The 18,074-nt window shown below is 30.4% G+C and overlaps 1 protein-coding gene across 2 annotated transcripts in view; it reads left to right on the plus strand.

Moving 5' to 3' along the window:
- Window positions 1–1,902: 1,902 nt before the first annotated feature.
- LOC129221599 (uncharacterized) overlaps window positions 1,903–18,074 on the plus strand; it is a 30,859-nt gene continuing 14,687 nt past the window's right edge. The window contains exons 1-2 of one of the 2 annotated variants that reach the window (XM_054856119.1): window positions 1,915–2,036; window positions 13,295–13,460. The gene's annotated coding sequence lies outside the window, so the exon portion shown is untranslated. Of the gene's footprint in view, window positions 2,037–13,294; window positions 13,461–18,074 lie in introns of both variants that reach the window. The other variant, XM_054856118.1, reaches the window with a different exon arrangement.

Raw genomic sequence — 18,074 nt, forward strand, 5'->3', positions numbered from 1 at the left:
AAGAGGCCGCAAATTAAAAACAAAAAATGCACAGGTGCATAAAATCTGAAGTTGCACAGGTTTGTTCAAGGGCAAAGAAAAAAAGGCGCTCGGGTTCGAAGGTGGGAAAAAAATATACCGAAGAAGCACAGGTTTAAAGGTGCAGTTCTTATGCAAAAATGTCTTAATTTTTGTCTTAGGAAAATTACACTGAAAAAAAAAAGACTTTTTCTTGGGAAATCAATTTAGTAGGTACTTCTACGTGTAACAATTAAGAAACCATTCATACAGTTGGTTCTCCTTTCAGAGACATCCTTGCTAAATATATAAAAAATGCAATTTTTTCGCAATAAAAAAAATTGTTTTTGCAGAAAAATGAGCATGAAAGTGAGAGGTTGCAATATAAATGGGTGTGGTCTGACAATATGTCACAAAGTGAATTTTATTGTGTACTTGAAACAAATGATTTGTATAGCATTTCATTATCGAAAGACTTTTTAAAAATGTTTTTCTGTGGGGAATTCGTGAGCACTCAGGGAAGAAATATGATCTTCATTTAAATTGCTTATTAAACAATATTTGAGAGGTACGAAGTTGGAGAACAAGAATCCCTAAAAGGCAGAATTAGGCTATATTTGGCTAATTGAGGGGGAAGGGGGTCTTATAATAACTTGAAATAATTATAAGTACTTACATTGAAAAGCAACCGTTTCAAATCGAAATAATTGTGCTGAGGAAAAGAAAAGGATTTATATCCTTCTCGAAAGCAGTGATTGACGACTACGAAAGCTTTTTGAACAGAAATATAAATAAAAACAGGTTCTAAGGTAAATACACCCATAGTGGCCCAGTGCTTCAGTCGTGGCTATTTCAAGGTTTATATTTCAAAAATTAGGATTCCAGGTATCCCAATGGAATTACAATTTCATCAAATGTGCACTTACGATATTACCTCCTGCATGTTTGAATCCATTGGAAAACCTGGAACCCTATTTTTTTCAAATATAAACGTTGAAGTGGGCACTGTTGAAGCAGTGGCCACTACCGATATGTTCACCTTAATTGGATACATGTCAAATGCACTCAGCTGTGCAAAATGTAGACCAATGCACTGTAGATAAATTAAAAAGATTAGTGTATGATCTGTAGAACTGAAAAAGTTCTAATTCATAAATACATATTCTCCATTCGGAAAAAAAGAACAAAGTGAAAATTTTTATTATTATTTTTATGTATTCATGAGAGTGACTGATCAAAATATTAGCTTTACTTTCAAGATTAAAAAAAAATTAAAAAGTCGATTTTTGCTCGTTTGTAATTACAAATTCCTAAATTTTTCCAGGTAACTAAGAACACTTTTATTCTGGTCTAAACATTTTGAGATATTTATCAACCGAAAAATTTTACTTGTGTCAAAACTAGACAGTGCGTTTCACCTTTGAATTGTTATTGATGTACAAAATCTACTTTCTTCTCATCTATGAAACGTAAACATGAAAGAAAATGTAAAGGAAATCATTTATTTCCCAACAATGAAGTTTCAAAACACTCTATTAATCTGATTTCAAGTTCAAAGCTTTGATTTTGAAGGGTTTTTTTTTTCGTGCACAAAATCAATGCTTTGAACATAAATTGCTTAAAAATAAATAAGAATCGTACAAACTGCTAAATATATTTCGCAATGTGCTTAGAAAATATGATTCAGTCTTGAATATTATTTTCTTTAATAACAAAAACAGTGTAAGCGAGCATGAAAATAAAAAAGCAACGACGTTACAGCAGAATGACAGAATGTAAACAAACAAGAAGTTACGGTTAAACGTGTTTAAACTAACGCTAGTGTAAACGCCCGTTTCGGCTCGCGGTTTAACTTTAACACCGTTTAAAAATAAACTAGTATATCTCGGCCAGTGTAAACGGGGTATTATCTTGTTTCGACCTCGACATAAATACAGTTGAAGTCAGTTGTGACTCTTGAATAGAATAGAATAGAATCTTGTTTCGACGTAGAACATCGTCTCTCTAAAGCAATCGAGTACGGATTCAGAGTTCCAAAGGTAGGATTTTAATTATTTCTTGCTCAAAGGAATAAGAAATTTATTTTCTGGTTCGTTTGTACTCCATGAAGCTGAAATTGTTGGAACTGTTTGCAAATTTGATTCGTTATTTCTGCCCGTTTCGTGCAGGGTTGGGTTTTAGACTGTCCAAAACCGGTTTAGGACAGGACAGGTGGTTTTTACCGTCCAAAACTGTCTAAAACTGTCCAAAAGTGTCTGAAACTGTCCAAAACTATGCTAAAGCTAAAGGGGTGTAATCTAATCAACTCGTATTTACTGCAATATTCGCAATGTATAAATATAGATATTAATCAGGTTTAATTAATGGAATTTAATAAAAAAATTTCTCAAATGTTCATTTAAAAAAAATTTACTTAAAAAAATTGCTAATAGCTATTGCGTAAAAACATCCTTATGTAACAGTTGGCAGAGTTATCAAAGGAAATTCACAACGCTACCAAGACAACTAATGTCAGTTCCATTTATAACACAAAGGAATGTTATTAAATGTGCAATATTTAGGAAAAAGAAAAAAAAAAGCTTTTTTTTAAAATGGTTTTTGCAAATAAGTTTTACATGATGTTTTAACAAAATTTATTTTTTAAATTATAGATTAAAGAACAAGAAATTGATGACTACACTTATGTTATAGAACATGTGCTAGTCCTTTTTTAGTTCATATTTTTAATATAATACATTCTGTAACTACAAAAAATTGTAATTTATTGCATTTAAGTCAATTATTGCACTACATTTTGAAATCTTTCCTTTGCACACTTGCATAAATGTCGAAAAATTTGGTTTATGGAGGCAATAAAACTCCTGCATACAAATTGAAATTTTCAATGAAAAATTTAATTTTTATTTAACTATACTAAAATCAGCTGCATGAATAAGTTACATATAGTATATTTATACTTGAATGTTCACATTAAATGAATATATTTTACAGTCAAAAAAATAATTTCGACACATTTTGTTCTGTTTTTGATATTTTCCCACAAAATATAGTTTCTCAAAAAAAGTTTTGGACACTTTCGGGCTCAAGGGGTTTGAACAGGATGGTAAAAACCTTGCCAAACCTGCTTTCATTTGCACACATGCGTAAACATAGGGAAATTTGGTTACTATTATCAAAATAAATAAACTCATGCATGCAAATTGAAATTTTAATAAATAATTCAACTTATATGTAACTAGATTAAAATCATCTGCATAAATAAGTTGAATGTTCTCATTGAATTAATGTTCAATATAAAATATTTTATTATTTATTTTTAATGTTTTTTCACAGAATACGTTTTTTCTAAAAATAGAGTTTTGGACACTTTCGGACAGTTTTGGACACAAGGGTTTTAGACAGGACCGTAGTGTCCAAAACCTTGCCAACCCTGGTTTCGTGTCAGTAGAATGGATCAGTAGAAGTGGCGCTATTTTTACAACCAACTTTGCTTTGCTTACTGCTGGTAAATTTGACGTTTAAATTTTTTATAATTAATTTTCTTTGCTACGGATCGGAAAAAGGATCAAATTTTTAGTCTGAAGGAATGAGTGAAACAACATTGCTCTCCGAGAAAACAATTTCTTGCACAGTTAAAGATTGTTTCAAAAGGCCACAACTAAAAAATAAAAAAAGAAGCAATAAATATTTAGGCTTATAATTTCATGTGTTAAATTTCTTTTGTATATTTCACCTGATGATGTTTTACTTAATGCTCATAGAATTTTAAATATTTTTTAAACTTAGATAGAGTACTTTATAATTATCTATGAATGCACTGTAAGAAATTTCACCGTTAGAATACGGTCAGTGACCGGCAGAAAATGGTCCGGTCACTGCCCGTAAAAATAATATTCTGCCCGTAATCTTTCCTGACCGTGAAAATAATAGGTTTGCCCGTAATTTCCTCCCCGTAAAATAAAAGGGGAGTGACCGTAAATTGACAATGTGCCCGTGAAAATTATATTCCTCTTTCTACGGCCACTGCCCGTACATTGACTATATGCCCGTAAAAGCTAGAATTTGTTTTCTACGCCCATTGACCGTAAATTGATATTGCTCCCGTAAAAGCTAAAATTTATTTTCTAGGCCTATTGCCCGTAAATTGATATTGCTCCCATAAAAGCTAGAATTTATTCTCTACGCCTATTGCCCGTAAATTGATATTACTTCCGTAAAAGCTATAATTCATTTTCTAGGATCACTGCCCGTAAATTGGCGTTATGCTCATAAAACTTTTCTATGGTCACTGCCTCCTGTAAATTAACATGATGTTCATAAAAAAATGTCATTCTTTATTGTCATTGCCCATAAATTATTAGGTGCTTTAAAACTTAGTTTATTGTTATATAAGAACCAAGTTATGAATAAAAGTTTTAAGAACACAATAAAATGCAAGTCATTTTTACAATTCAATAAACACGTAAAATAGGCTAACACTGTTAGTAATGCAGTTTGAGGACCCCAGTTGCCAGAATTATAAATATTCTATTAAATGATCTCTAAAAATGAGAATGCATGTTTAAGAGAGAGAAGTATAAAAAGAAATATAGAAAAAATCCCGTGAAATAAGGGAAACTTAACTGAAAAAAAAAAAAAAAAAAAAAACTTTTTTACTGTATGGATTATAGTAAAATACAACACTTAACATTTTATATAAAATGCTTACATACATAATAATTCGTTTCATCGCTAAAACACATGTTACCAACATTGGCAACTAGTGTTTTTTTAATGGTTCGTCCATTGCCTTTACTTGTTTGCTGACCTCGTTCATTCAAAGAACATAGAATATTCAAAAAAGTTATATAAATTATTAAAAAACATATTTATACTTCATATTTAAAAAAGTTATAAATTAATTAAATTATACATAAATTAAAAACTTGTGCAGTCGACTTCAAAAATAGACTGCATTTTTTACTAGCTAGCATAAACTTATGGATAAATTAATTTTTAAACACCATAAGTATTCATTAAAGGTAAGCATCTCGAAAACAATTTTATCGAGAGAAAGAATTTTAGCTCAAAAATTATTACCAAAAAAATATGTGAGCATGTCTACATAAGAAATAAGAAGAGACAATATCCAGAAGTGTCAACAATGAAAACAAAGAAGTTAAAACATCAAAAAGGTTTATTTTACACTAATTACAAGTTAAATAACAACATAATTACAAATAAACTTTTTCAGAAGAGAAATTATGGTCAAATTTTTCAAAACTTGGTTGAATCACTTTTTCCAAATCTTTATTCCTTTTGGATCCTTTAGTTCAGTAACTTATCCAAAATATTGCCCTAAAAAGAAATCACCATAAGGAAAATTAAGAATGATTTGTTTTTCACACATTTAAAGCAGAGCAGCATTCTCACTAAATAGTGAAAATCAAAATAAAGCATTTTAAAGCACCCTATTTTTTTTCACCCCTTTCCCTGGTTTCATAAGGTTTTCCTCCCTAATATGATGTTCAAAGGATTTTTACATAATTTCCAGGAATCCTAGGAAAAAGCACATGCATACATAGAAATAAAAGCTATAATAAAATTAAACAAAAAATTAAGGCTAGATCAAAAGACATCGTAACTGCTAAAATGTATAAATCTTAAGTTTAATGCATAAAAGCTGGTAAACACGTAAATATCGAAAAATTTGTTTCATCAAATCAAACGAGTGACAAAGAAAAGCATTTTTCCAACATCAATTCAAAATATGTGGTCTGTTTTGAAAAGAAAACAAAATGAGGTTATGAATATTTAGTGAACATCAATTTCAAAAAAAGAAAGAAACAATGAATCATATTCAATTGAAAACATAAACAATAATGATGATCATTAAGAGATATAATTAAACATAAAGCACTTTGGAGTCTTGCAAAGATCTTGGGGTAAACCTGCAACTGTAGTACAAGTATAAGGGGAAATTTCAGGGAAAAAACATTTTGGAATTTTTAGTGCCAATATGGGCTATTTCCTGACGGGCATCTACAGTATGATAAAAACAGATATTGAAAACACCTTTTTTCAGAGCATAAGCATCCAAGCTTTTTGACCCCATACATAAGCATGGTAGCAGATTTTCTAGTAGAGGGGCTAAGGGGGGCCACAAAAGATAAATAAAAATAAACTATTTTATTTCATAAATTTTCATTTGCCCATACATAAATAAAACTTTTAAACAAATTTTATAAATAAAAACATAATATTTGAATAAAACTACTTTTGTTCGCTATAGGAATAATATTGGAGTCTGAGTCCAGTCCTAAAGGATGCATTTGTACAGGTTTAGTATTTGTATTTTTTTTTCCAAGTTCAAAAAGAAAAGTAAAGACAGAAAACATGTTGCATTGTTGGAAGGAAAAAGACAAACTACGGGAATCTTCAGCTCCTTACCCCAAAATAAGAGACTTCCCAGTAAAAGTACTGGTCAAAAATTTTTAAAGCACAAAGAAACTATCTATGATTAATTTTTAACGCGAGAAAGAACTGTGATGGAAAAATTTAAGTTTTTTAAATCAATTTCAATTTTCCCCCCACAAATTCTGAAAAAATAGTTTTAAATTTTAAACTTTAAATCCTTTTGGATTTTCTTTTTAATTGAAAACTTATTTCATGCTTAATATCCATATAAATATTCCAATAACAGAAAAATTTTCCCTTGTGTATGTCAGTTGTTCGTTAAAAAAAGATCTATATTCAGTACTTGACCCAGTAGCATGAACTTGGGTTGAGTACTCAGTAATCATCCTAAGTAATATTCAACCACACTAAATTACTGCACTCAATAGTAGGACAATGTTTTCAACCACACATGCACACTGGGTTTTAACATGCATACCCACCAACTTTGAAAAAGCTCTTCGTTTAAATTAGGGATACATTGAATATGCAGTTGATTTTTGGTATACTGCTGGCTATTTGGCACACAAAACCGAATACTTGGTTTGGCTGAATACCTTAATATTTAGTCAGCAATTGAATAGTAAATAACATAAATAGTTGACAATTAGTAGGCAAACAATTTTTTATACCATGAATGTGTATATAGAATGAATGTGTATATAGTACTCTAGTACAAACATCCAACCTGTTATTTACTAATATTATCACATTTGGGTAATTCTTCAGAAAACATAACTTTTGAATGCAAATATTTTTCAATTTCGAAACCTTTTTTCCTTTTTTTTTCGTTCTTCCATGAAAGTGTTACCTACTAGAAGTAACCATAAACAATGGCCAGCTCAGTTCCAATTATTTTACGTATAAATAAAAAATAAAATAATCCCTTGTTCATAGAAATTAAAATAAAAATAACTTTTAGTATTTAAAAATTGAGGCCAATTTAATATCAAAGTGGTAGTTTTGTTAATTGTGCAATCAATCAGCTATTTTAATGATTAGTGGGAATATAATTAAGTTCTCTTCATTAAAGTATGGTTTAATTAGTAGTTTCAAATACATGTAAAATAGTATTTAGTAAATTTTTGTGCGACATGACTTCTTGTCCTACTAAAATGAACTAAACCACTATTAAAAAGTTAAATATACTTAAACAATTATCATTTGAGGCACTTGTGAAAGGAATAATTAATAAATTAGTATATACTTTTAATTAATCAAGTTATTAAGCAACATAAACAGCCACACAAGGTGTGTGACATGCCATGGAAGTGAAATTCACACATTGTGAACCAAAAATATACTTAAGTATAACTTGTTATTCAAAAATTGCTGGCAGGTTTAAATCAATATACTTTTGATGAAATTAAAAATCATTGTTAAATGAATTGTTCCCAAAATTTTTTACTGTAAAAGGCATACTGTTTGAAGAATGAAACATTTAAGGTGATTTTAGTGCAAGAGAAAACATTCAGATGTTACATTTAAGTTTCGCAACTTTTCACTTTCTTTTATATCTTACGCCACATAAACATTTTTTTTTTACCGCTTATAAGTCATAAGTATGAAACTAAACTCAGTGGCGCAAAATTGGAGGCAATCCCACCGTGCCCATATCAATCTTCATGACAGAGGGCTGTGGGGTGCAAAGGCAGGTGTTCTAGTAAGGTGGTCAGTCAAACGTGGAACCTCCAGTGTTTAGTTTCCAAGCATGCTTGGTACTCATTTTATTGACCCACTTATGGGATGAAAGGTGAAGTCAACTGTGCCCAACGGGGAATTAAACTCAAATCTGCAATGAGGAGGCACAAAGTGCCACTGGACTTCTTAGGTATGAAACACTAAGCAGAAAAAATCAATTTGTGAAACGTTTCTCGTCTCACAAATGTTTAAAAAAGGCAATTTATAACGTGCAAAGAAAACACTCAGAAATTAAATTTTGCAGTATTTTGATTTCGGAAGTTTTACAATTCAAAATATTATGTAATGCTTCAAACAAAATAATTAATCTACAGAAAATAGATAAGCATCTTCAATTCTGAATTGCCATAAAATAAAATACAAAAATTATAAATCATTTTTTAGCCAAATATTCAGTCTTCAGTCAAATATTTGACTAGAATTCTAATAAAATATTCGCTCAAAAACATAATTGAGCTATCAAATCATCCAGAAGAAATCAATAACCAAACTCTCGACAACAAACATTCTTTTATAACACTATTTAATTAAAACACTAAAGAAACAATCATTTAAAAAACCACGAAGGTGTCCGTTCCACAATAGTGGAGGCTCATCCTCATCCCCTAAAAGACGGTGCCTCAAAGAAGGACATTCCTAAAAAAGACACCCTTACAGTAAATTTTATTAGCAGTCGACTTTTGGTTCTTTTCAATAGTAAATGAGTGTTACTGATATGATTAATATAATTCTTAGATTGCAAACATCGCAATTGGAAAACAAAATATCAAACATATCATACTATTTTGAACACGCTTAAAATGAATTTCTGCTAAGATAAACTACATTTGTGATCCCTGTCCTATTGATTGTTAATGATTGATATTTTGATAAGATAAACTAAGGTGAAGGCCAATAGATTATAAAGGTCCCTTGGATTTAGTTTTAATAAGGTTTGACTGTATTTTCAAAATAAATATGGAAATCTGCGCATCCTACATGCAACGATGGATACAAGGCGAGGGTCATAATTCTCTGCCGACATTATTATCCACTCACTTTGTGTTCAAATATACTTAATGAATAACCTGCAAACAATTAGAGTATTTTTTTTTTTTAAATTCACTTAATATTTTTTAAAGTAAAAATCTGGAATACAACTTCCTTTCATTGCTTTTAAAATTAATTAGTATTGTTTATGTCCCACAAGGTGCTTTATTTCTGGCTAAGTTATTGCTTTAATTGACACCCAAGTATTTTCAGAATTTTTTATGCACTTTCATCATTTATAAGTTGTACCACAAAAGATGGCTAATGCACTTCTTTTGTCGTAAGTAGGATCAGGCCCGGCATTTTAACTACTGTGAATGCGTTAGGCATTAGGATCGGCAATGGGGTTAAAACCAAGGATTCTGGGAGGAATTGAGCCCCTAAAACCTCCTAACTGGCAGCGCCCATGCATACCCTAGTCATGCTCATCTTTTATTCTTGAAAGAATGGGAGGGGGGAAATCCCCCCCCCCCTCCAATGACGAGCATGGATGGGTATGCAGTAGGACAGCCAGGGTTGAGATTTTAACTGTTTAAAACTGCCCAAGTATCCTTGGTTGTAACACATGTTGCTAATCCAAAATACAGTAGTTTATATACGTATAAGGCAAGGGGGCCCATATAGGGGTGCAAGGGGGGCTAGAGCCCCCCCTTGAAATTAGAATTTCCTTGCTTTTAGTACTTTTTTCCTTGCAAAAATGTAAAAACATTTCTTCTCCAGCCATTAATGAATAAGTTATTAAAAATGTCAAATTTTAATGACTCTAATCTGTCCTGAAATCAGTTTCCATGTGGAAAATATAGAGGGAAAATATTTGAGCCCCCCCCCTTGCAACTTTGCATATGGGCGCCCTGCCTATACAATACAAATAGGACGTGTTCTCATACCTATACAATACAAATAGACTACCTAAGATTACAAAATGAAGAGTTCTGTTTTCGTGTCCAGTTCATCGGACATTACTCTGTGGCACAATTATACTGAACATTTTATATTCTTTTAAATTTATTATAAAATTTTATTTTTTCATATCGATAACATTTAAATACAACAGCGACCAGAAATAAAAGCACTGAATACAAGTAACAAGTAGAAAAATTACAATCGTTAGTTTCTGAGCAAAGAAACTGATCGTCGCTCAATAGAGTTTAGAAAAACATTTCTTAAAATAAAATATTAATACATACCTCTAAATAAATTCCGATGAAACACTTCTTGATCCAGAAGTTATTTTTTAGCAAAAACTTTAAAGCAAGGATTGTCTGGATGAAAGAAAATTCAACTAAGTATATGGAGCAAAATAAAAAATGGTAGGTATGATTATGCATCATTTATATAAAAAAAACTCCAGATTAAATAAAAAATTATTAAATAAAAACAAAAAACCAGACTGCGTAAAAACCAAAAAAACTAAAAAGAAAAATGTATAAACCCAGTAGTTTAGAATGTATTAAGTACTACTCAATAACTACACCGTTGAAATAGTTTTATAACCGTACACACATAAGACAAAGCATAAATTCAAAAGTAGAATAGAAGGATGAACAGTAAGGGCCCATTCCTTTCTGATTCAAGAACCCCGTAAAATTTGAATGAACGACATTTTCGAAAACGTTTTTGATTTCGGGTAGTTTTTCGAAATTGAAGATCCAAAAATTCAAAATTTTTGACGATCTTTGATGACATTGGAGAGAGGGGGTTGAGGACTCTCCCCTGAAAAAATTTTGGAACTAAAAAGTCGTAAAAATACAGTTGGCGATTTTTTGTGATGAGTTTGGGAGGAGGGGGAGAGTTTGGAAACCTTTTCCGGAAATTTTTCGAATTTACAAAATTAAATTTGCAAAGGTAAATTTCGGTTTGTGAATTCGTGGGGGGGGGGGAGGGATCACCCCAATTGCTCCCTCTGTGGATCCACCACTGCCCCTCCCCCACTTCAAGGACCTGCAACCATGACTCCTATAAACCTGCCATTATGATTAAAATACACTCCAGTCAAAACATTCATACCAGAACCAAATCATTCGAAAGAATGACCTGAAACGCGCCTTTGACAACAAACATTCGATTATAACACTATTTGAATGAAACACTTCAAAAAACAGTAGTACAACCAGGGGGAGGGTTCATGGATCTAGACCCTAATTGAAATGACCAAAAAAATTCAAAAATGAAAATATTTGTGTTTCACACATAATTTCATTAGTCGTATATAAGAAAACTTCAAGTAAGCAGCGTTTATACGTTTTTGAAAGTACTGCATGAAATAAGTGTATAAATAAAAAAAAGTATAATAGGTTTTCGTTATTATGTATTGGACTCAGCAGTGACTAATTTTGATAACGTATAAATGATAAAAACGTATAAAAGATAAACGTATAAACTGTGCTTCAATGTATAATACACAGAGTGGTTCGAAAGCGGGAGTAACCCTCATTTAATTTTACTATGGTTGAATGTTTGCTGTACAGTTCAGGCTCCGATCTGAGTACCTGCAGTTCGGGGGGGGGGGCACATCCTTAAGGGAGATCCACGATCCAAGAAATTGAGGGGAAAAAAAGGAAAAAAAACTAGTACTGAGACTTATTTACGTAAACAATATACACTGTTAGTCTAGGAGGGGACCCACTAAGTTTTTGCAAGAGGGTAAAAATTTATAGAGCCGGGCTTAACAGTTACTTTGAAGTCTTAAGAACTTCAGTTGAACAAGATCCATGTTGCAACACAGCTGAATTCTGCACCATATTCCACTCAATTTTGGCGTTTAGAACATTGCGTTTAAAATTCTGCTCCGAACCCAGCAAAACATCTGCAATAACATGGAGCAGAATTCCGCTGTGTTACGACATAGATGGTGCTCTGCCGATTTTTACTACTTTAAAGACTGTAAAGTGACTGCGTAATGAACATAACACTGAATATGCGATGGGGGAGGGGGGGTCACCCCGTTTGAACCACTCTGTATTCTGTATATTAGACCCTTAAAGAAATGAAATCCTGGCTATGCAACCCCCAATAAAAAGTTATTTGATATTATAAGTCACATGAACGACTCTCTAAAAAAGGCATACCCACAGTAAATTTCAATAGCACAATCTCACCACTTTAATCACCTCCCCCCCTCCCCAAAAAAACCTAGATTATACTTCTATGATGCAAACACAGCCTAAGTTTCCTACTAGAAAGACATGGCTTCTCGTCCGCTCAGATTGAGCAAATTGAAAACTGCTTCAATTTCATTCAGACAATACATCAGTTAATGATGTGAACATTCTTCTTACAGTAATTATTATACAAAACATTATATTTTAAGTTATGAATAGTTGTAAGTTACAGTAAAACATAGTATTATTATAGAAATTTACATTTAATTTATAAGTTTAGGCACATTGAACCAGAAACAATTCAGTAATTAAGTGTTGAAAGTTGATAAGAAATACATGCTTCATCACATTATTTTTGGTTTATAATAATTGTATGAATAACTGTTTAAAGATTTAGCTATTAAAAAAATGTATGAAACATGTTTTAAACATTTCTAGCTGTGAAACTAATGAAAACAATGATGTCATTATTTATATTTTCTACTAAAAACGAATCTGTCGTTAATAGGTAGCCTAAAGCAATTTATTTTCAACTACGTACCTATGTTTTATTTCATTGGTTTAAATGTAACATTTGAGTTCATTAAAAACAATCTAAAAAATGTAACCAATTCCTATTAGTCATTGATCATGGTTATTTAAAACCAGGAATATAAAGCATGCAGAGAATTAGTAAATAATTCATTTTGCCCTCATGCACAACATCTTTAATTAATTACATTAATTTAGAAAAATATTGCAGAAATTTTTGGATGAAACTATGGAAATTAAAACACATGGAGCATAGTATGATATTCATTTGTGCGTTTATATTGCATCACGTTTGCATACATTGTACTATGTAAGTACGTCTTGATACAATCAATATCAATTCTAAATTTCAACGTTACAGCGAAGCTTCGGTACTCGCCATCAATCAATGCTCACAAATTATTGTTATCAAAATAGCTAATTACAAAAGAACAGCAGATTAAAATTACACTTAAACAATAGTATAGAAAAAAAACACTTACTTAATATTTTGATTCCAGACATTGGAATACACATGGCGAGGAAGACAGGAAGACAACACTTTCTTTTTTTTCGACGCCTAGGAGCAATACTTAGATGAGAGCCTGGAAGACAGTCCCTACTCTCCAATACGTATATTTAGTCCAGATATTGTAAGACGTATATCATATATTACATATTAAAAAGGTAATAATCTAGTTGGAAGCCAACATTCGTTCAACAAAAGGCAGCCATCTTGGCTTTTCTCCTTCCCGCTTCTTTGCGTAGAAACACGTGACAACGACACGTGATCTTTATCAGCCAGCAAATTACGGGGAATGACCGTATTCTGCACAGATTAAGGGACTGGACGACTGCCCCGTAATTTTACGGTCAACGCAACTTAAATTTACTGTAGTTTTTTTACAATTACGGTCACTGCCCTGTTTCCTCGAAGAAGGGCACTTACCGTATAATTTTATGGCCAATGCGCCTAAATTTACGGAAATTTTTTAGTGTTTTGCGATTATGCTAGACTTTCTGCTTTACCAAAGGTTCCAGAACCCTGAGTTCTATTTAGGCAAATCAGGGTTTGCCCATATATATATCAGTCAATACAGATCGTGATATACGATATATTTCTGATATTTATTTTGAAAATATCATGATATTTTGATATTTAAGGTATTTATTTTTAATAACTACGGTACTTCCAGTATAAAAATTGTATTAATCATACTAATATTGTTCATTTATTATTAAAAATAACCAAAAAGTTATGTGCTATGTTTTTATGATGTATTACATCATTAATGCAGCAAAGTAATATGACATTCCTTTTTAGTTTATATTCATGAAATTATTAGTATTAATGCAACAATTTTAATTCATATTAAAAGTGCCTAATTAAATAATAAACAATGGTCATAAAAAAAAGAAAATGTCTAATGACTGTGCACCAACCAATGCACATTTTTTTTTCTGAATAATAGAACTGAAAAAATAGCTAACAGAAGAAAAATAAGTAAAACAGCTAATGCTAAATTAATTCCACGAAAATTGATTAAAATGTAAAATGATATATTAGCTACAAATAATGAAGGAAACATTGATTTTAAGTCTACATATTGCAATAATAAAGAGTGATTTGAGAATGCATTTACTGTTTTGAAGACTTTAGTGTATGCTGATACGACAATTTGTTGGTTTTCTATGAATTTTTTTAATGTGTCAAGGACTTTTGGGACACCCTTCATATCAAATATGCGATCTATCTCAAAATATCGGATATTTTCGATAGTTTTGAAAATATCTTGATATTTTCGAACCCTGACTGTATTGTTATTTATAGTATTTATTTTATCATTCATTTCCTCAACATGAAGGAAATCATTTAATTTCTAAGGGATAGATTGTATTAATCATACTAATATTGTTTATTTATTATTAAAAATAACCAAAAAGTTATGTACTATGTTTTTATGATGTATTACATCATTAATATAACAAAGTAGTATAATATTCCTTTTTAGTTTATATTCATAAAATTATTAGTATTAATGCAACAATTTTAATTCATATTAAAAGTGCCTAATTAAATATTAAACAATGGTCATAAAAAAAGAAAATGTCTAATGACTGTGCACCAACCAATGCATATTTTTTTTATTTCTGAATAAAAGAACTGAAAAAATAGCTAACAGAAGAAAAATAAGTAAAACAGCTAATGCAAAATTAATTCCATGAAAATTGATTAAAATGTAAAATGAAATATTAGCTACAAATAATGAAGGAAACATTGATTTTAAGTCTACATATTGCAATAATAAAGAGTGATTTGAGGATGCATTTACTGTTTTGAAGACTTTAGTGTATGCTGATACGACAATTTGTTGGTTTTCTATGAATTTTTTTAATGTGTCAAGGACTTTTGGGGCACCCTGCATATCAAATATGCGATCTATCTCAAAATATCGGATATTTTCGATATTTTTGAAAATATCTTGATATTTTCGAACCCTGACTGTATTGTTATTTATAGTATTTATTTTATCATTTATTTCCTCAACATGAAGGAAATCATTTAATTTCTAAGGGATCGATTGTATTAATCATACTAATATTGTTCATTTATTATTAAAAAATAACCAAAAAGTTATGTACTATGTTTTTATGATGTATTACATCATTAATATAACAAAGTAATATAATATTCCTTTTTAGTTTATATTCATAAAATTATTAGTATTAATGCAACAATTTTAATTCATATTAAAAGTGCCTAATTAAATATTAAACAATGGTCATAAAAAAAGAAAATGTCTAATGACTGTGCACCAACCAATGCATATTTTTTTTATTTCTGAATAAAAGAACTGAAAAAATAGCTAACAGAAGAAAAATAAGTAAAACAGCTCATGCAAAATTAATTCCATGAAAATTGATTAAAATGTAAAATCAGGGGTCTGTCCAGGATTTTTCACAGGGTCCGTTTTTTGTGAAAAATCAAATAATTTTGTGAAAAATGAATTAATTTTGTGAAAAATCAAAAAATTTCGCAAAAAAAAAAATTTTTTTGTTAAAACGAAATTTTAAAATTTAGAGATGGCAAAAACTGCATCAATTAAACTTAAAGTTGAGTGTTTTCCTCTTCTACGTCGAGAAAATCATTCTGGGTTTTTTTCTGATATTTGGTGGGGGGGGGGGGGGCATCGCTCTTTCAAGTATCAATATTTATCTACCATTCTACATTTCAATATTTATCTACCATTCTACATTATGTTAAATTATACTAGATATATTTCTGTACAGTACTTAAAATAATTGTAACAAAAATATAACTAAATAAAATAAAATTCAGAATAGGGTTCAGCATTCAACTCTTAAAAAGCACAGAATTTCGTTTAAAACTTATAAATTCCGTGATTTTAACAAAAATAAAAAGATATTTCAATTGTTTACCTCTTAACAAAGCGTAATAGTCATTAAAAATTCGAAAAATCGGATTCCCATAGCGGATGCAAAGAGATCGCAATTCTCAAAGTGAAGGCATCAAAAGTATAAAAACGGCTTGTAAAAGAAATATTTTTGATAAAAATTTTTTAAAATTGCATTTTAGAGTCCTATGATAAACATATCATTAATATCTGTGGACACAGTTGACCCAAAAAATAAAATAAAATAAACCATCTATTTAGCATTTTAATTTTTGACTCATAACAGAAAATGGAATTTTGCTTTAAAAACTTGAAATGAGAGTTCTAACAGAAATAAAGAGACTTTTCATTTATTTGAATCCTAATAAAGCGAAGTTAGCTTGAAAAAAGAACAAAATATGATTCTCATATCGGATGTTAAAAGATTGCATTTTTCAAAATGTAGACATCTAAAGAAAAAAAAACGGTAACTAAAAGAGTTTATTTAAAGTTAATCATCCTTGTTAGCATTGAAAAATCAAAACCCATATAATTTTCTCCCAAAATAACAATTAAACATCGCACCGCACCGTAAAAACGCAAATATTGACAAGCCGACAAAATGATGAGAATATTTTCTAATCAAGTCATTATAAAGGTTCAACGCCAGACGCTAAGTGGTGATAATTTTGAAGTTGGTAACACTATCTGAAGCGATCATATTTTTTCCTTACCCTTACTATCCCTTTGCAGTTCTAAGTTCATTTCGTAGATATTATTATTGTTTATTAAATCATGAGCGGAGAAAAGTGCTTACCAATGACTTTTCAGAAAAGTTTACAAAAACACCGCTGCTAATTAGCTGTGATAAAACAAACAACCATTATATTTATTTGGCAGTAGCAATTATTTATCGCGTGCAAGAGCATTCCAAGAGTGTCTATTTTTTTTTTTTTTTTTTTTCAAAATTAGCCAATTTTGTATAAGCTGATCCCTCTAATTTGACTTTAAAAAAGGTTCCAAAAAATTATCGGTTTATACACAGAAATATGCGTTATTTTGCTTTCAGATTTGCTCTTTCAATAAACAATTTGACAGATCCGATCTTGTTTATCGGAATTTTGTGAAGGGTCCGTTTTGTTTGATCGGGATTTTGTGAAAGGTCCGTTTTGTTTGACCGGGATTTTGTGAAAGTCCGTTTTGGTTGATCGGATTTTTGTGAAGGGTCCGTTAACGGACCCAAATATCCTCTGGCCAGACCCCTGAAAATGAAATATTAGCTACAAATAATGAAGGAAACATTGATTTTAAGTCTACATATTGCAATAATAAAGAGTGATTTGAGGATGCATTTACTGTTTTGAAGACTTTAGTGTATGCTGATACGACAATTTGTTGGTTTTCTATGAATTTTTTTAATGTGTCAAGGACTTTTGGGACACCCTTCATATCAAATATGCGATCTATCTCAAAATATCGGATATTTTCGATATTTTTGAAAATATCTTGATATTTTCGAACCCTGACTGTATTGTTATTTATAGTATTTATTTTATCATTTATTTCCTCAACATGAAGGAAATCATTTAATTTCTAAGGGATCGATTGTATTAATCATACTAATATTGTTCATTTATTATTAAAAAATAACCAAAAAGTTATGTACTATGTTTTTATGATGTATTACATCATTAATATAACAAAGTAATATAATATTCCTTTTTAGTTTATATTCATAAAATTATTAGTATTAATGCAACAATTTTAATTCTTATTAAAAGTGCCTAATTAAATATTAAACAATGGTCATAAAAAAAGAAAATGTCTAATGACTGTGCACCAACCAATGCATATTTTTTTTATTTCTGAATAAAAGAACTGAAAAAATAGCTAACAGAAGAAAAAT

This window comes from Uloborus diversus, chromosome 4, assembly GCF_026930045.1.
Source record: "Uloborus diversus isolate 005 chromosome 4, Udiv.v.3.1, whole genome shotgun sequence".
NCBI lineage: Eukaryota > Metazoa > Arthropoda > Arachnida > Araneae > Uloboridae > Uloborus > Uloborus diversus.